The following is a 21,541-nucleotide window of genomic DNA, read 5'->3' on the forward strand; positions in this document are numbered from 1 at the left end:
CTTCGCAAGATGGATAGCGCTTTGGCTATCACTGTACAAGACACAATTGTCTTGTTTGAATCCAAGCTCTTCTAAGAATCTGTGAAGCCACATAATTTCTTTGCTTGCCTCCGTCATTGCTACATACTGCTTCCATGGTAGAAAGTGAAACCACTTTTTGCAGCTTTGAATCCCAGCTTACTGTTGTGCCTCCAACCATGAACACATAGCCAGTAGTGCTCCTTAGAGTATCTTTGTCACCTGCCATATCTGCATCAGCATATCCCTCTAGAAAAATACCAGTTCCTCCAAAATACAAAGCATTTGTTGTTGTCCCTTTTAGATACCTAAGTATCCACTTCATAGCTTGCCAATGCTCTTTACCTGGGTTGTCCATGAACCTACTTACAACTCCCACTGCATGTGCAATATCTGGCCTTGTCCAGACCATAGCATACATTAGAGAACCTACCGCTGCAGCATACGGAACTTTAGACATATAGGCTATCTCCTCTTGTGTCTTTGGACACATATCCTTCGTTAGTTTAAAATGACCAGCCAAAGGTGTAGAAACTGGTTTTGCATTTTGCATTGCAAACCTTTCTAGTACCTTCTTGATGTAATCTTCTTGAGATAGCTTTATTGTCTTCTTCGTCCCGTCCCTTGATATTTTCATACCAAGTATCCTCTTTGTAGCATCTAAATCTTTCATTGAAAAAGATTTAGACAGCTCCTCTTTTAGGTCTTTGATGTCCTGCATGTTAGCACTTGCAATCAACATGTCATCAACATACATCATTAGGATGATGAATTTCCCATCTCCCAAATTTTTCGTGTAGACGCAGTGATCCGAGTTGCATCTTGTGAATCCATGATCCAACATCCATCGATCAAACTTCAAGTACCATTGTCTTGATGCTTGGTTTAAACCATTCAAGCTCTTCTTTAATCTGCAAACCATTTTCTCCTTACCTTCTACTTCATACCCCTTTGGTTGAAGCATGTAGATTTCCTCCTCTAAGTCACCGTGAGGGAATGCCGTATTTACATCCATTTGCTCGAGATTTAGATCATGAGCAGCCACAAGGCTTAAGACAAGCCTAATTGAGTTCATTTTTACAATGGGAGAAAATATTTCATTGAAGTCAATACCTTTCTTTTGAGAAAACCCTTTTACCACAAGCCTAGACTTGTACCTTTTCTTCCCACCTTCTTCTTCCTTTAGCTTGTACACCCATTTGTTTTGAAATGCCCGCTTACCTTTAGGCAACTCAACCAACTTCCATGTTTGGTTGCGATGTAGTGAGTCCATCTCCACTTGCATGCTCTTCGTCCATTCTTCTTTGGATTCATGTTGCATAGCTTCTTCGTATGATTCTCGCTCTCCAGAATCTGAGATCAAGAGATGGTTGAAGGAAGGAACAAACCTTTCTGGAGGTCTACTTGCTCTTGTAGATCTTCGGGGAATAGGTTGAGGCTCCTCATTTGGTTGATGTTGTTGCACATTGTCACCGTTTGCAGTCCTTGAGTCTTCACCGTCCTCAAGCTCCATGTACTCATCACCTGTTTCTTTTGTTTGATTTCTTTCCAAGTAATCTTTGTACATATTTTTTTCGTTAAAAATTACATCCCTACTCCTTAAGATTTTACCATCTTCCGGATTCCATAGGCGATACCCAAAGTCACCTTCTCCATAGCCAATGAAGAAACACTTTTTGGACTTTGCATCTAGCTTTGATCTTAGGCTTCTATCTATGTGCATGAAAGCCTCACACCCAAATGCTTTGAGAAATGCATAATTCACCGGTTAACCTGTCCATGCCTCTTTTGGAACTCCCCCATCCAATGCCATTGAGGGTGACCGATTGATTAAGTACACATACGTACTTACAACTTCCGCCCAAAGCTCAAGCGGTAGGCCTGCATGTAGCCGCATGCTTCTTGTTCGCTCCATGATTGTCCTGTTCATCCTTTCCGAAATCCCATTTTGTTGAGGTGTCCTTGGGGTTGGCCTTTGCCGCCAAATGCCATTGCTAGCACAAAAGCTTTCAAAAGCTTGGCTGCAATATTCGCCTCCATTGTCGGATCTGAGGCATTCAACCTTGGTACCTGTTTCATTCTCCACAAAGGCTTTCCACCTTTGAAATATGGAAAATACATCGGATTTATTCTTCATGACTAACATCTTTAAGCTTCCATTTATTTCCGTTAGCAGTTTTGACAGAAACTGTACCTTTGCCGACAATCTCACAAGCTTCATCATCTCCCAAGTATACATACCCAAAATTACCTTTGGTGTAGTCTTGGAAATGTTGCTTGTGTGGTGTCGCATGGAATGAAGCCCCGGAATCTACTATCCAGGAATTAATTAGACACATTGTCTAATGAGAGAATTAGAGCATCTTGCTCTACTTTACCTGCCACATTGGCCTCTGATGTTGGCTTGTTGTCCTTGAGACTCAGTCTCCTTCTTCTTCTTGGACCAGCAATCCTTCTTGATGTGGCCCTTCTTGCCGCAGTTCCAACATTCAAGAACTGACTTTGTGCGTGACTTGCTCCGTCTTGAGCGATCACAGCCCTTTTGGATTTTGAACCTCTCCTTAGGCCTTCCTCTTGTTTCCACTGACAATGCAGCACTTGATGATTCTCATGTGCTTCTCTTTTGTATTTCCTCGCTTAGGAGAACACCCACAACATCATCAAACTTAAGAGTATTTGTGCCAGAAATAGAATTACTTACAGCCATCACAAGGCTGTCCCAACTATCCGGTAGAGATGATAGTATAAGGAGAGCTCGCACTTCGTCATCAAAATTGATTTTCACCGATCGAAGTTGACTTATGTTTGTGTTAAAGTCATTTAGGTGTTCTGCAACTGAACCATTCTCTGCCATATTTAGATTGAACAAGCGCTTCATAAGAAATACCTTATTGGATGCCGATGGTTTCTCGTAGAAATCGTCAAGTGACTTCATTAAGTCCTCCGTGGTCTTCATCTACGAAACATTGAAGGCCAGCATTAATGGCAAGCTTAACCGGATTGTTCCCAGTGCCTTTCGATCAAGGACAATCCATGCTTCATTTGCCATTGTTGCAGGCTTCTTCGCAAGACCGCCTAGTGGCAAATAGAGGTCCTTCTGGTAGAGATAGTCTTCAATCTGCATCTTCCAATGTTGGTAGTTTTTGCCGTTGAACTTCTCAATCTTAAGCTTCCCTTCCTCCGCCATAACTCCCACTCAATTCAAGGAATCCTTTCCTTGAGATAATTTAGCTACGAGCAAACCTTGCTCTGATACCAGTTGTTAGGAAATAAGACGTAGCTGAATAGATAATTGAGTAGATTACTTAATGGAGAGAGACAAATTTACATACACGAGATTATAGAGTAGAGAGAGAGAGAGAGAGTACACACGATATACGTTGTTCACCCAATGTGGGCTACGTCCACTGGAAAGCAGCCACTCAATGGATTTAGCACTTCCAAACAAGAAGTAGTTTACAAAGGGATTATACCCTTAATGGAGCTCCCGCCTTGCTTCACTCTCACCACCTCACACTCACCTTGTTGCATCAACTTCACACTATAAAATGTGTGTAGAAAAGCCTCCTTTTATAGGCCAAAAGGGCTGCCTTCTCTTATGAGAGGCAGCCATGTGTAGCCGCCCATGTGCGAATAAGTCCAAATCGGACCCTCCAATCTGCCCATGTGTGGCCGTCCTTGAGAAGACAAGTCCGCTTTTGAATTCGGCCACCGGCCACCAGCCATTGACTTCCGACCACCGGCCACCGGCCATTGACTACCGGCCACCACCGGCCAACCGACCGGTTGTTTTCCGACCACTTTCCGGCCGCCGTCCGGCCATAATATTCCGGCGAGGGAAAAAAATTCTCAGGGGCCTCCACCCCCGAGGCCCCTAAAGTTGCCCCTGATTCTTGTCCGTGAAAATTTTGGTTTCCGGTGAGTGATTTTCCTTCACGCACGATGGCTTCTCCTCATAATGGGGGCCTTACAAATGTGTGCTTTTACCACAGAAAATTACAAGGGTAAATCAGGCTCCATACTTAACAATGGCATGGCCCTACTGTGTGTTTCTTGACCCTTAAATGTAGCTCCTTTGTTCCATGCAATAGGCCTTCAACACACATGCAAAGGTTACTCCATCTAGGTGGTAGCCCTGAAGCTACATTTGTTTGAAGTAGGTAAACACCTCTTCATGTTGCCTATATTATGTGCATCCTAAAATTATTGTTTTCCAAGAGAGCAAATCCAATGTTGGCAACTCATATATCAATTCATTCCTTGTAATTTATACTGAGGGATCCTTTCAAGATATACATGACAATGACACAAACACAATGATTCATGCTCGTCCAAATGACCTCAGGATATCGATTGAATTACACAATTAGAGGCGGTAGAGATAAGCCCAAGGATGTTTGTGGGTTCCAAATGCATAAAACAATCATCCAATCCGCAAAAAGCTCGCATGCTCTCAAAAGACCGGCAGGCGATCAGTTCTACTACTACTATTGATTCAACATTGGAATATGTGCATTCTAAGCCCCTTCAAAAATTGATATGATCCCCAAAAACCTGGCATACCCTCGATACACTAGCATGCAATCACTTGAATACTATTGCTTCTATCGATAGCATTGATAGAGCGCACATTCCATGATGCATCTTGACGTGCATAAGATTGGCATTCAGGTAAGCGAAATTTGGAGAAAATTTTCTTTGAATTTTTGAGACCAGTTCCTTCAAAGACAAAAAAGTAACGTAGACAAGATACAAGACAGGGTGGGATACATATGGTATGAGGTTCACAATTTGTACATTAAAGTGAATAAACAGGGTGGGATACATATGGTATGAGGTTCACAATTTTTACATTAAAGTGAATAAATAAAGCCATTAAATTGATCCGTGATGAGCTCACCATAGCCAACATACAGTAACAATTTTCCAAATTATGAAGCATTTTAGTAACTTGATAATATACTGGCAAGCAACAACAGGATAAAGCTTCGCAAGGGCTCACCCACCTCAAAATCCATGCTCTCAGCGCTTGTGGATTCACCACTGCTCACATACCACTCCTCTGCCACACTCACAAAGGAGCTTGTTGTAGGTTGGTTGGAAACCATTAACAAAGAAGGAGAAAGATTCACAAATTAAAGTCGCCTCTCTAACCTCGAAGCAAATTTCAATTTGAATTTGCAAACACACAATCGAAGGCACCCATTGCAGGCCCGTACAACAAGCCCCAAACCAATAGTGATAAGACTTCTTACTACTGATGACGCCATTGCCTCTAGCCCATCCAACTAGAGCCTGGAATGGCACGCACCACTCAAGAATTCCACTTGGTGCAGGTCACCGGCCAGAGAAAATGGGCTCCTTATAAATATGGGACTCTAAGGGGATGTGGCACACCCCAGAGTCCGCCACATGTCTCTCTCAGTAACTCGTCAAGCCAGTTACCGGTAAAATTCCATGCCTTATAAGAAATTTTTGAAGGTAGCGGGGTGCTCAAACCAAAAATGTGAAATAAACACCCAAGGGTTTGAACCCAGGCACACACGATCAAAGACACATGTTCAACCACTATGCAAAGCGGCCACGATGGTGAGCTCCTGTCTCACAATGGCTATATTTTGGATGGTTTAAACAGGGGTCTTAAATCACTGCGCTCGCCCCGGGGGGGGGGGGGGGGGGGGGACTCTATGTATACGGGCGTCCCCGGTTACCGGTAATGCCACCTATGCACAGAGTCCAATATCTAGATTGGGCCGAGAAAATGCAGGGATACTTGAGCACATGCCCTAGAGTCCTAGAGTCCAGTTCCATGCCCTAGAATAATGAGCCCGCCTTCAACTCCTCCTCGTTGCTCGTAGTGCAAAGAATGTTTCGCCAGGAAAACGATATGTAGCATACAAAATGTAGCACTGCATACAACCATGCCATGTGTCAACAATCCACGCAATGATAATCGACGGGTCAGACATGCACCTTTTCCTAACCTTCTCCTATGGCCTTCTGCAGGTAAAAAACTCTCAATGTGGAAAGTTTGCTAGCAAAGCGCTTACTCGCATGAGAAGCAAGGTGGAAATTCCCTATGGGCTCATTAGGCTTCTTTGACTTTTGAGAGAGAGAGAGAGAGAGAGAAATAGAAAGTGACACTGGTATTTAAAAACATGTGGTAACCAAAAGCATTTTTTTTTTTTGTTTGAACAATGCTCAATGTCGTTCTTTAAAGAGAGAGGTACACAAATGTCAACACCCTCTCACAAGGGCCAAAAAGAAATAATAAAAAAATGTTTATTATCATTAACTTGCCATGTGGTACTAATCTGCAAGCTTTATATCCAATGGTCCATGGATGCACCCAAAATCCAACCCTTTACCAAGGATTACTTATGTGGACCTATTGTCCAAAAAGATTCATCCTTAGTTTCACACAATGAAGAAAAGCTATTTCTTTTCCGTATATGATAATAAAAATTTATTTATTTTACAATAATAAACTGTTTTCTCTCTTCTTTCTAAGTCGGAAAAGATATGAGACAAGGATCCTTTTTACCACAGAACTCCTTGTGTACAAATCCCTGCTCTTTTGAACACTTAAGAAACAAGTGAAAGGGTCATGAAGGTTTTCAAAAACAATAAGAAAGTGATAAACTGTTAGGTTGAATTAAACTGGTATCAGTGTTTGGGAAAGGATTTCCTCAGCTTAGTCTTGAGCCGATTGAAAATCGAGACTAGCTAGCTGCAAACCATGGTAAACGGAACAAAAACCGATGAAATATGTGAGAAAGTCGTTCAAAAATTCTACAAATTTCAAAATTTTTGCTAGTATGTTTGTTTTTTTCTTTGTGAGGAGAAAACTCGATCAGCAACTGTTTAATAAAAGAGACTTTTTCGAACATTAACACTGACTAGAATTAAGCTATAAAATACAAGAAATGTAAATCCATGTGAGGTTGTGAAATAGAAAACAAAATAAAAAGAACGAATTAATATATGTGTGTGTGTATAGAATTTATTAGAATTATGCAAGGTGAAGCTTCACTTCAGCATTCTAAAACAATAGAATGCAAAAAAAAAAACATATATGTGTGTGTATGTGTAAAATTTACTAAAATTATGCAAGGTGAAGCTTCACTTTAGCATTATAAAACAATAGAATTGAGGATGTGAAATGAAAGGTAAGTCTCCATCATTCACACTGAAAACAACTAAAGTCTCCCTAACCTAACACAACACTAAGGGTTTCTTTTAGAAAGCCAAAAAAAAAAACAAAAAAGATAATATTGGGAAACAATTACGACTGCCATAATTAGAAGCAGATGATTAGAGAGAACGTTGGATTCGATGAATGGCAGTGACATGGAAATTGATGGTGATTTGAGTGGTGGCATCCTCTGTTGTGGCGGTAGGGAAAGCAAGCCCTTGGTTGAGAATCGAAGAGGCAGAGAGTCGAAGCCTCCAGCGGGTGAAGGGAGTCATTTGCATGTAATGAGTGGAGCTAGAGGCAGTGGGACGATTGTGAATAGTGTTCTCACCGGTGTCGAGATGATAGGCATACTGATAGAGAACAGGCGCTGCAGCTTGGAAGCCTAGGACTAATTTGTCTTTGGAGCGATCTTTGAAGAAGCGCGTAGCCTGAAGCGGAAAGTACACTCGTCCACTGTCGGTGGTGGGAAGGTGGACAATGGTAGGGAACTTGAGCTCCACGTATTCAATGCTAATTCAGAACCAAGGAGAAGGGAAGGCAGGGTCATCGACAGGGATGTCAAAGAACCAATCATTTCCTTGCACAAGTAAGCCCACGGGTATGTCCCTCACAACATAGGTCATCATGCTCTCTACAGGTGCTGAACCCAGTGCGGCTAATGCTATTAGTGAATCATACTCATTATTTATCATTATATTCTACACGGCATCCATTGAGTGGCTTGGGCGGCATCAAGAAGTGATATGAAAGCGCCCCGTCTGTATGCTTAGCACTCTGAGCAGTAAGAGAAGTAGGCGGTTAGTTCTCATGTCGAGCTCTATTGCCATCTCCATGTAGTTATCTAGGTCTTGAATCTCCAAGGCCTCTAATCGCTCTGCTTGTTTTTGGGCGATGTTTTTGAGAATCTTTTCCACAGCCAAGTTATATTGTAGTTGCTTCCACATGGGTACCTCTGACACCTCTGTGGTCATGCCTTCTGCCACACAGCCACTACCTCATATTCAAAGATATCCCAATCCGCTTTTGTTGGCAAGTCTGGCATTTCAGGCAGTTCTATGAGTTCATTCAGGCTTTGTTGTAGCATTGATTACTTGCACTATTTTCTGCAACCTTTCTAGAAATTTTACTGTTGATTGCAACGCTTTTGCAGTCTCGCTAAGCTTGCGTGCAGTTTCCACTGCCCCTGCGGCAGTGGCACCACCTGTGAACATAGCAAGGCAGACTTGGAAAATGGATTTGAACACAGCGAAGACTGCCTCGGCAACCAAATTATCTCTATATCGTTTGATACCTGCAATGTGGATAAGTTATCACATTAGTTATCCACGATAAATGAGTTTAATTAATACACATATATATAACGAGATTCATATTTTTATGTTAAATCCTACTTTGGATAGATTAGTTATCACATTAGTTATCCACGATAAATGAGTTTAATTAATACACATATATATAACGAGATTCATATTTGTATGTTAAATCCTACTTTGGATAGATTGCAAGCTTGTTAATTTGTCTCATTTGAAATATTGGAAGAGTCTCTACCTAGCTAGCTAGCCTCGTCTATAAAGGCCACGGGTGAGAGTCACGGGATCTACAGCAAAGAAACAATCCACCGTTGCATTGATCCATCTTATCCGCCATGCAAAAATTTTAGGCTTCCCACCGATCGCGTCGCGACTCAAACCCCCTACCTCCCACATGAGACTTGCTCTCCCTATCCAACCCGCCTATCGCGACATGTTGAAAGCATTGCGACTATTAAAATATAAATCCTTGCCCCCCCCCTCCTGCTGCTGCGTTGATGCGACGGTCCAAATGTTGAGAGAGAAAGAGAGAGCACACAAATAGAACCCCAAAGTGTGTAGAATACACACATGAGATGATGTATATATAGACGGGACCTGGGTGCCATATATAGAGAAGCCATATATTGAGTAGCTTCACATATAAGCTCAACACCCCCGCTCAAATAAGGGTCCCTAACTGTGGATGAAAAAACCCTTGGGGGATCAAGGGAAAAGCCCACAGCTCTATATACACCCACCGTTATATTATAAACATCATTGAATGTACAAATGTTCATGAGGAGATACATCACTCCTTTTACAATGAATATTTTATGAGGAGCTACATCACTCTTTTTACGGTGAATGTTTTATGAGGAGTTACATTACTCCTATCCTATCAAAAATAATAATGAATACAAAAGTTCAATAAAGAGGTGTAAAGGCTATCGATTAGCTCGTAATCAAAAATGTCTTCGTGAATCTGTTATGTAGCTTGTCATCAATATGGCATCACCAAACATGTCTTCATAAATCTTTTATTGTCACCAAGTTTGTCTTCATGAAATCAATTCTTTGATCAATCCTACATAGATCATAGACTCAAAAAACATAGTCATGAAAATTATTAGCATCGTTAGTGAAATAATTACATTCACAATGCCATAAGAGATGGTTCGCGACGCCACTCTTTTGACGACATATATACGCATGATAACATATAAGTATGAACGTAAAAGTACAAGATGCATGATTATGTGATGCAAATGACATGTGTATATACTACATAAAATGACATTTATCAACGTAGTGATATCAATGAGTATCATCAAAGTATTAACAAAATATCATCATTGTATCAATAAAAAATGAATAAATCATCATGATATCAACGAAAAGCATCATAGAATAATCACTGTATCAACAACAACGTCATGGTATCACCGAGATATCAACGAAACAACATCATGATATCACTGAGAATAATCATTGTACCAACGAAACAACATCATGATATCACCGAGAATAACCATGGAATCAACGAAATATCATCATGGCATCACCGAGAATAGCCATGGTATCAAGAAAATATCATCATGGTATCAACGAAAATCGCCATGACCAAAGTACTAAGAAAACATCATCATGGTACAATCAAAATCACTATGGTATCAACGAAAGATTATCAATAAAATGGTGTAAACTATATCTTTAGAAGAATACTTATACGAAAATCAATGAACGAGTATATCATATAACAAAAGATCATGTACCAACAGTAGCTCGATAGAATTTGGACGATCATCAACGGCTCGACTGAATTGGAACGATATGTAACTGGCTTCTGCAGAGCAAAGTTACATCAGTAACAAATATATGATTGATGAAGAGAAAATATAATTGAGAAGTTTTCAATTATGAGGAAAATCAAAAGCAAAAAGTAAAATTTGCTTTTCAAACATATTCGCAGTCCGCGAACGATAACCCAAAATCGGTGCAGAATTTAGAGAAACTTTCTTCTGCAAAGTTATACACCACATCATTTTCCTGCATAATTTCTGCAAAATCATTTGCAATAAGCAGAAAAATCAAAAAATCAAAAACAAAAGTTGCTTTTCACCTTGCAGGCATATACGTAGTCCGTAAACGATAACCAAAAATCAATACAAAAATTTTGAAAAAAAACTTTTTTTTGTAAAGTTGTAGACCATATCGATTCCACTGCCTTCGCAGGCTATTTCTGCAAAATCGTTCTCAATTATAAGAAAAAATCAAAAAACAAAAAAAAACGAAAGTTGCTTTTCAACATGTGCGCAGTCCGCCAACATAACTCAAAATCAGTGAAGAATTTGAAAAAACTTTCATCTGCAAAGTTGTAAACCACATCGATTTCGGTGGCCCGCACGAGTAGTTTCTGCAAAATCGTTTTCAATTAAGAGAAAAATCAAAAACATAAAACGAAAGTTGCTTTTCAGGTATGAATACAAATGTTCATGTGGAGATACATCACTCCTTTTACAAAGAATAATTTTATGAGGAGCTACATCACTCTTTTTACGGTGAATGTTTTATGAGGAGTTACATTACTCCTATCCTATCAAAAATAATAATGAATACAAAAGTTCAATAAAGAGGTGTAAAGGCTATCGATTAGCTCGTAATCAAAAATGTCTTCGTGAATCTGTTATGTAGCTTGTCATCAATATGGCATCACCAAACATGTCTTCATAAATCTTTTATTGTCACCAAGTTTGTCTTCATGAAATCAATTCTTTGATCAATCCTACATAGATCATAGACTCAAAAAACATAGTCATGAAAATTATTAGCATCGTTAGTGAAATAATTACATTCACAATGCCATAAGAGATGGTTCGCGACGCCACTCTTTTGACGACATATATACGCACGATAACATATAAGTATGAACGTAAAAGTACAAGATGCATGATTATGTGATGCAAATGACATGTGTATATACTACATAAAATGACATTTATCAACGTAGTGATATCAATGAGTATCATCAAAGTATTAACAAAATATCATCATTGTATCAATAAAAATGAATAAATCATCATGATATCAACGAAAAGCATCATAGAATAATCATTGTATCAACAAAACAACGTCATGGTATCACCGAGATATCAACGAAACAACATCATGATATCACTGAGAATAATCATTGTACCAACGAAACAACATCATGATATCACCGAGAATAACCATGGAATCAACGAAATATCATCATGGCATCACCGAGAATAGCCATGGTATCAAGAAAATATCATCATGGTATCAACGAAAATCACCATGACCAAAGTACTAAGAAAACATCATCATGGTACAATCAAAATCACTATGGTATCAACGAAAGATTATCAATAAAATGGTGTAAACTATATCTCTAGAAGAATACTTATACGAGAATCAATGAACGAGTATATCATATAACAAAAGATCATGTACCAACAGTAGCTCGATAGAATTTGGACGATCATCAACGGCTCGACTGAATTGGAACGATATGTAACTGGCTTCTGCAGAGCAAAGTTACATCAGTAACAAATATATGATTGATGAAGAGAAAATATAATTGAGAAGTTTTCAATTATGAGGAAAATCAAAAGCAAAAAGTAAAATTTGCTTTTCAAACATATTCGCAGTCCGCGAACGATAACCCAAAATCGGTGCAGAATTTAGAGAAACTTTCTTCTGCAAAGTTATACACCACATCATTTTCCTGCATAATTTCTGCAAAATCATTTGCAATAAGCAAAAAAATCAAAAAATCAAAAACAAAAGTTGCTTTTCAGGCATACACGTAGTCCGTAAACGATAACCAAAAATCAATACAGAATTTTGAAAAAAAACTTTTTTTTGTAAAGTTGTAGACCATATCGATTCCACTGCCTTCGCAGGCTGTTTCTGCAAAATCGTTCTCAATTATAAGAAAAATCAAAAAACAAAAACGAAAGTTGCTTTTCAGACATGTGCGCAGTCCGCCAACGATAACTCAAAATCAGTGAAGAATTTGAAAAAACTTTCATCTGCAAAGTTGTAAACCACATCGATTTCGGTGGCCTACACGAGTAGTTTCTGCAAAATCGTTTTCAATTAAGAGAAAAATCAAAAACATAAAACGAAAGTTGCTTTTCAGGTATGAATACAAATGTTCATGTGGAGATACATCACTCCTTTTACAATGAATATTTTATGAGAAGCTACATCACTCTTTTTACGGTGAATGTTTTATGAGGAGTTACATTACTCCTATCCTATCAAAAATAATAATGAATACAAAAGTTCAATAAAGAGGTGTAAAGGCTATCGATTAGCTCGTAATCAAAAATGTCTTCGTGAATCTGTTATGTAGCTTGTCATCAATATGGCATCACCAAACATGTCTTCATAAATCTTTTATTGTCACCAAGTTTGTCTTCATGAAATCAATTCTTTGATCAATCCTACATAGATCATAGACTCAAAAAATATAGTCATGAAAATTATTAGCATCGTTAGTGAAATAATTACATTCACAATGCCATAAGAGATGGTTCGCGACGCCACTCTTTTGACGACATATATACGCACGATAACATATAAGTATGAACGTAAAAGTACAAGATGCATGATTATGTGATGCAAATGACATGTGTATATACTACATAAAATGACATTTATCAACGTAGTGATATCAATGAGTATCATCAAAGTATTAACAAAATATCATCATTGTATCAATAAAAATGAATAAATCATCATGATATCAACGAAAAGCATCATAGAATAATCATTGTATCAACAAAACAACATCATGGTATCACCGAGATATCAACGAAACAACATCATGATATCACTGAGAATAATCATTGTACCAACGAAACAACATCATGATATCACCGAGAATAACCATGGAATCAACGAAATATCATCATGGCATCACCGAGAATAGCCATGGTATCAAGAAAATATCATCATGGTATCAACGAAAATCGCCATGACCAAAGTACTAAGAAAACATCATCATGGTACAATCAAAATCACTATGGTATCAACGAAAGATTATCAATAAAATGGTGTAAACTATATCTCTAGAAGAATACTTATACGAGAATCAATGAACGAGTATATCATATAACAAAAGATCATGTACCAACAGTAGCTCGATAGAATTTGGACGATCATCAACGGCTCGACTGAATTGGAACGATATGTAACTGGCTTCTGCAGAGCAAAGTTACATCAGTAACAAATATATGATTGATGAAGAGAAAATATAATTGAGAAGTTTTCAATTATGAGAAAAATCAAAAGCAAAAAGTAAAATTTGCTTTTCAAACATATTCGCAGTCCGCGAACGATAACCCAAAATCGGTGCAGAATTTAGAGAAACTTTCTTCTGCAAAGTTATACACCACATCATTTTCCTGCATAATTTCTGCAAAATCATTTGCAATAAGCAGAAAAATCAAAAAATCAAAAACAAAAGTTGCTTTTCAGGCATATACGTAGTCCGTAAACGATAACCAAAAATCAATACAGAATTTTGAAAAAAAACTTTCTTTTGTAAAGTTATAGACCATATCGATTCCACTGCCTTCGCAGGCTGTTTCTGCAAAATCGTTCTCAATTATAAGAAAAATCAAAAAACAAAAACGAAAGTTGCTTTTCAGACATGTGCGCAGTCCGTCAACGATAACTCAAAATCAGTGAAGAATTTAAAAAAACTTTCATCTGCAAAGTTGTAAACCACATCGATTTCGGTGGCCTACACGAGTAGTTTCTGCAAAATCGTTTTCAATTAAGAGAAAAATCAAAAACATAAAACGAAAGTTGCTTTTCAGGTATGAATACAAATGTTCATGTGGAGATACATCACTCCTTTTACAATGAATATTTTATGAGGAGCTACATCACTCTTTTTACGGTGAATGTTTTATGAGGAGTTACATTACTCCTATCCTATCAAAAATAATAATGAATACAAAAGTTCAATAAAGAGGTGTAAAGGCTATCGATTAGCTCGTAATCAAAAATGTCTTCGTGAATCTGTTATGTAGCTTGTCATCAATATGGCATCACCAAACATGTCTTCATAAATCTTTTATTGTCACCAAGTTTGTCTTCATGAAATCAATTCTTTGATCAATCCTACATAGATCATAGACTCAAAAAATATAGTCATGAAAATTATTAGCATCGTTAGTGAAATAATTACATTCACAATGCCATAAGAGATGGTTCGCGACGCCACTCTTTTGACGACATATATACGCACGATAACATATAAGTATGAACGTAAAAGTACAAGATGCATGATTATGTGATGCAAATGACATGTGTATATACTACATAAAATGACATTTATCAACGTAGTGATATCAATGAGTATCATCAAAGTATTAACAAAATATCATCATTGTATCAATAAAAATGAATAAATCATCATGATATCAACGAAAAGCATCATAGAATAATCATTGTATCAACAAAACAACGTCATGGTATCACCGAGATATCAACGAAACAACATCATGATATCACTGAGAATAATCATTGTACCAACGAAACAACATCATGATATCACCGAGAATAACCATGGAATCAACGAAATATCATCATGGCATCACCGAGAATAGCCATGGTATCAAGAAAATATCATCATGGTATCAACGAAAATCGCCATGACCAAAGTACTAAGAAAACATCATCATGGTACAATCAAAATCACTATGGTATCAACGAAAGATTATCAATAAAATGGTGTAAACTATATCTCTAGAAGAATACTTATACGAGAATCAATGAACGAGTATATCATATAACAAAAGATCATGTACCAACAGTAGCTCGATAGAATTTGGACGATCATCAACGGCTCGACTGAATTGGAACGATATGTAACTGGCTTCTGCAGAGCAAAGTTACATCAGTAACAAATATATGATTGATGAAGAGAAAATATAATTGAGAAGTTTTCAATTATGAGGAAAATCAAAAGCAAAAAGTAAAATTTGCTTTTCAAACATATTCGCAGTCCGCGAACGATAACCCAAAATCGGTGCAGAATTTAGAGAAACTTTCTTCTGCAAAGTTATACACCACATCATTTTCCTGCATAATTTCTGCAAAATCATTTGCAATAAGCAAAAAAATCAAAAAATCAAAAACAAAAGTTGCTTTTCAGGCATATACGTAGTCCGTAAACGATAACCAAAAATCAATACAGAATTTTGAAAAAAAACTTTCTTTTGTAAAGTTGTAGACCATATCGATTCCACTGCCTTCACAGGCTGTTTCTGCAAAATCGTTCTCAATTATAAGAAAAATCAAAAAACAAAAACGAAAGTTGCTTTTCAAACATGTGCGCAGTCCGTCAACGATAATTAACTCAAAATCAGTGAAGAATTTGAAAAACCTTTCATCTGCAAAGTTGTAAACCACATCGATTTCGGTGCCTTACACGAATAGTTTCTGCAAAATCGTTTTCAATTAAGAGAAAAATCAAAAACATAAAATGAAAGTTGCTTTTCAGGTATGTACGCAATCCGCGAACTATAACTCAAAATTAGTGCAGAATTTGAAAAAACTTCCTTCTGCACAGTTGTAGACCACATCGATTCCAGTGCCTATCATAGGTAGTTTTTGCAAAATCGTTTTCAATTAAGAAAAAAATCAAAAATATAAAACGAAAGTTGCTTTTCAGGTATGTACGCAGTCCGTGAACGATAACTCAAAATCGGTGCAGAATTTGAAAAACCTTCCTTTTGCAAAGTTGTAGACCACATCGATTCCGGTGCCCACCATCGGGTAGTTTCTGCAAAATCGTTTTCAATTCACAGAAAAATCAAAAACAAAAAATTGAAGTTGTTTTTCAGAAATGTACGCAATCCGTGAACGATAACTCAAAATCGGTGTAGAATTTGAAAAAACTTCCTTCTATAAAGTTATAGACCACATTGATTCCAATGCTTTGACCGAATAGTTTCTGCAAAAATTGTTTTCAATCAGTAAAAAAATCGAAAACAAAAACGTACTTCTCTGATACCATGTTTTGAGAGAGAGAGAGAGAGAGAGAGAGAGAGCACATAAATAGAATCCCAAAGTGTGTAGAATACACACATGAGATGATGTATATATAAAGGGGACCTGGGTGCCATATATAAAGAAGCCATATATTGAGTAGCTTCACATATAAACTCAACACCAAAGCCCCCCTTCCCGCTGAAAAGACACCCTTGTCGTAGATCCCTCCATTCCCACCCCGTGTCACTTATAAACGAAGCCTAGCTAGGCATGCCCTGCCTTGCCAGTAGAAGCTCATGATACTGAATTTGTCAAAAACTTCTTGTAACGCATGCCATCCAATTAATATCATAACAAGCTGAGGAACCAAGCCTCTCATTGTTTTTATATTATTAATTAAATAACACAAGGATTTCTACACCCAACCACCTGATCCATTCAAAACTCTTGAAGCAGCAGCTTGCTGATCACACGACAAACCCTCCCATCTTTCACTCTCTACATCGTCAAGGACTACAGACGCCAATTTGCCAAAATCTATTTCATAATCTCACGTACATTGAATATGTAAATTGAGATTCTCTTAAATTATTTCACCTGCTTCCATGTCAGCTTGGGCTTTTTCCATGGCCTGGTTCTGTTGATCTAGTTCATTATTCAGATCTTTTATCTTGCCGTTTGCTGCTGTCAGATCTGCCTCTTGTAAACTCACTAGTTGTGAATGATGAAATTCCATGTCTCTCTCCTTAGCAGCGAATGCCTTATTTTGTTCGAGGAGAAAACTTCCAAGGATCTGGCCGGGTGTGTGCAAATTAGACGTGAGTAAGCTTGGGATGCAATAAAAAGCCAAGAATCTGAGAATGTTAAAATCTACCTCAGTCTGCTGCATGAAAAGGTTGAGTTGATTGAAAGCAGTGTCGTAACTCTCGGCAACGCGAGCCATTAGGTTGATAAGCCTATCGTAGGTTTCATATTGTAGAGGCGGAACGAGAAGGGCCGCGCTGTGATCACCGCCCACGCGTAGTTTGAGCAATGACTGGACGCGAAAGTGGAGGCTTGAAGTTGGGTCTGCGCATGGCGCAATATGCATGGCAGAATACATCAAGCACAGCTAAATGCTATATTGCGGAATTCACTGGAATTCACGGGTAATTACATGAGAAATTAGAGAATTGACACTAATTACCGAGAGAAGGTGGGCGTTAAGCCACTCTCATGTTGGAGTGTAGTCGCGACTGTTTCCGTGGCCTGCCATTGATACCTGATAATGACCTCGCTCATTAGTGTGGTGGCTTCTACGCCCAGAACAATGTTGGAGTTAGCAAGCATTTCAAGCGGCATTACTTCTGAGAGGACGATCTTGAAGCTAGGGTGCCATTTTTTGACGTCGTCGACGTCGAACACCGGAGAAATAAAGCCGACAGTACCTGCAGAGCTGGATGCGGTGGCTGGAGCAGAACCCGCCGCCACTAGTGCAGAATAAGGCGGGATGCGCCACTTCACAGTACCCGCGATAGAGGAGAAGCCGGGAGGATAGATTAAAGGAGAGAATAAACTAGTTACCTTCACGGGGACCTGGACCACCCCGACTGGTGTCACCAGGTGTGAAGCCAGAATAGTGACTACGCGGCCGTCCGCTTTCTTAGGCGTCACTTCCCAAACGTCTAGTCCCGGCGGCAATAATATTGCCAAGGGCCGATTTAGCTGCATGGGTGAAGGAAGGAATTTGTGTCTCGCAGAGCAGTCCACCGGGCTCAAGGATGATAATCGGATCTCTGCAGTTTGCTGTATCTTCAGAACACGGCACGATATGCATGGTGATTTGGCTTGACCCCGGAAGCTCCACGCGCTCTCCCTCCATTTCCACAACGTCCGCGAATACATACAGATCCTTCACCACCTCAGGGTTCTTTAGAGCATCGACATGCAGGTCATCCAACTTGAAATACATCCGATGGATGGCCATCACCGGTGAGCACTTGGTGCGGTTGATCCACGGCCGCAGCTGGTTGTATATCACGGCGTAATCCAGATCACGACTAGCTGCTAAAATTAGCATTACAAAGAAAAGGGGGTATTAGTCAAAAAAGTTTGATGGAACATGGCCGCGGCGCACGTCGACGCACAAAATGTGAGAAACAAGGCAATATTTAAGCTGGGTTTTCCTAATCATTCAACAGATCAAGCTCAAAAAGAAGACTTACCCATATTTGCTAATGAGGTTGATCGGAATCTCCCACCAACAATTAGAGAATGTGCGCGCAAGTAGTACTGGCTGTTTGTTTCAATTCTATAGCGACATTAAAGCTCAGAATGAACGCAAAAATTCCCAAACCAACAGGAAATATATGCATGTGTTGATCCTACTTGTTTCCTGCAAGACAGGATATAGCTGCTGCATGTCGGCCATTGCTTTTCTGCTGGCTATCGCGACAAACGTCCACAAACGGTACGTCGGGGGTGGACTGGGCGTCGATCAATGCGCAGTACGTACCATGTGTCGACAGTAATCTGTAAACATCATTTTTTACGCACAGTCAATGTTTGGGAAAAATCATTTTTCCAAACATATAAAATTCCGTTCCTTGAATTTGCCAAGAGGAAATTTTAGAAAATTACGTCACTTTTTCAGGTTTTTACACTATTTTCCTCATTTTTTAAATTGAAAACGGCACGATATTAAACTGAGACACATTTTTCCCGAACATTGCGCGGCACAGTGGTCCAAGGCAACAATGATTATCTCGTCCGGCCGCATCGAGGGCTTCTCAAGTGTCTGTTGGGAATTGCACTCTGATTCATTATTTTCCTGTCCTACACTTTATTCCATAGGCCATAGTAATTGCTTTTGAGTTTGAACTTTGTACATACCTATGGGTTTTACCCTAACCTTGAATGTAGAACATGACGACTTCAATTTTGCCCAATCAGCTTGACATTTTTTAGCCTGCACTATGGCCCTACCGGCTCTCATGCTTTGTATGCTTTCATCTTAGTTTCGATACAGCCAGGGCTCGCGAAACATTTTTTGTGGACCGGGCTTTGAAACCTTTTCACATGCATATGAGCAAGCAAACTCTAAATTTGAGAGGGCTAATCACACTAAAAATCTCATATTATAACTAAAAATTCCATAATTTGAACCTTGTCCAACTTTGAGCCGGCCATTTTTCATTTTGAATGGGCTTTGGATAAAGCGAACCTATCTTTTTGCGAGCCCTGGATACAACTATCTTGTACGTCAATTTCTCAGACCATAATGCTTGCCTAAATCTTCTAGCTTTCTTGATTGCATGATCTTCACCTTAAAAATTTTAAAAGTGGTGGATAATATCTATTCGATTCTCCTTTAATGAACTCTTGATCCCATTTTTCATTCCTCATTTGGTTAAATAATAGGATTTTTGAACTGCTTACTCATTTAAACTATTCCCTCCTCAAATTGTATGCGTACTACACACATTCTATTCTTTGGATTTGATGGACTTGGTGGATATTGATTTTTGGTACTGAACTGTTTAATCTATTTTGGATCATGAATGTTTTATAATTCCATCTTAGATCTTCTAAGAAATTCTCATCTCCATCTACATTATTGTTTGACTTAAGACATGGATGGCAATTGAGACTAGTTTACACTACATATATTTAAAAATTACTTCTCATCTTACTTCCTATGAATGAGAGTTTGACTAAGTGTTTGAGGAAAACGTGTCTCAGCTTAATATCATGCCGTTTTCAATTTCAAAAATGCCGGTTGGACGGCAAGGGGAAAAGGAGAAATTCCATCCCAAAAGAGAGAAAAATAGTGTAAAAATCCAAAAAATAAACCTAATTTTCTAAAATTTCATGTTGGCAAATACAAGAAAAGGAATTTTGTATGTTTAGGAAAATGTTTTTTCCCAAACATTGGTTTGACTGAAGCCTCGTTTTCTAGCTTATGGCACTTTTCAATATGTTTTTAAATTATAGTACCTTACAAATGGCGTATCCCTTTCATATTGTTTGTGAGCCACTCTAATTAATAGGCGCTCTTCACAATGTGGTCCTCACTATCACATGTGAATTACTTTTTGGAATCGTACTAATGTACACTTTTCTCGAGCAATGCTTGGGACATACACACACAAATCTACCTCGTCCACATGTACTCCCTTGGCACTAAGTAACAGTGGCAACACCCATCTGTAATGCGGGGTGGAGTACTGGGAACGACGGTCCGGGTTGAGGGGCGGGATCTCGAGGCGTACTAAACATGGCCGCACAAAAAGCGAGGCACAGTAAACTTGACCAGCGAAAAAAACGAGGCGCGTTGTCAAGATTTGAACCGGTGACCTTGTAATCCGGGTTGAGGATCACATGGACTAACCACCTCACTTACGCACGCATTTATACCAAGTCGTTTTTATGACCTTATATTGTGAATTGACATGCATTCCCAAGATGTCCAGGTTTAGTGTCTGTCCAGGTTTAGTTTTTGATTTGAATACTACGACTACGATCTCCTCGGCTTTCGTACGTGAGTGTCTCCGCCTTTGATCCCTTTGCCTCTCCCTCTTAAATATGGTTGTTACTTAGTGCTGAGGCATGTAGTCTGATGGCATACCCACTTGAGAGAAATGTGCACATTTGGGCTTTCATGTGAAGCTCCCCTCTAGTAGGTTAAGATTTATCATGGATTTGACTCTCTCTCTCTCTCTCTCTCTCTCTCTCTCTCTCATACATATATAATTGGTAGGCCATCGTGGAAGAATTTCCACTTTTCTTATGCTTGCTAATTAGTAACGAATTCTTTACGTTTTTCATAAATTGATCACAACACAACAAGAGGTCGCTTAAATTTCGGCGCCAAATTACCGACGTCAATAGCGGGTGTCGGTATATGTGTAGGTAAGTATGGAAGGAGATGAATTTTAAAAAAGTTTCATTTTTGAATTTTTGACGCAAATACCAATGTCTCTTTTGACGCCTGTATAGGTCAATGTTTCGACGCATACACCGA

At 38.8% G+C, this 21,541-nt stretch overlaps 1 pseudogene across 1 annotated transcript; it reads right to left on the reverse strand.

The window, feature by feature from the left end:
• Positions 1 to 7,332: 7,332 nt before the first annotated feature.
• On the reverse strand, positions 7,333 to 18,883 carry LOC147442477 (uncharacterized; annotated as a pseudogene). Its single transcript, XR_015190265.1, has 5 exons — positions 18,744 to 18,883; positions 17,686 to 18,582; positions 17,414 to 17,607; positions 17,137 to 17,332; positions 7,333 to 8,507 (listed from the first exon to the last, which is right to left on the reverse strand). The product of XR_015190265.1 is annotated as an uncharacterized LOC147442477 (transcript).
• Positions 18,884 to 21,541: the final 2,658 nt, after the last annotated feature.

The sequence above is a fragment of the Adiantum capillus-veneris genome, chromosome 14 (genome assembly GCF_014529385.1).
Source record: "Adiantum capillus-veneris isolate H3 chromosome 14, ASM1452938v2, whole genome shotgun sequence".
NCBI lineage: Eukaryota > Viridiplantae > Streptophyta > Polypodiopsida > Polypodiales > Pteridaceae > Adiantum > Adiantum capillus-veneris.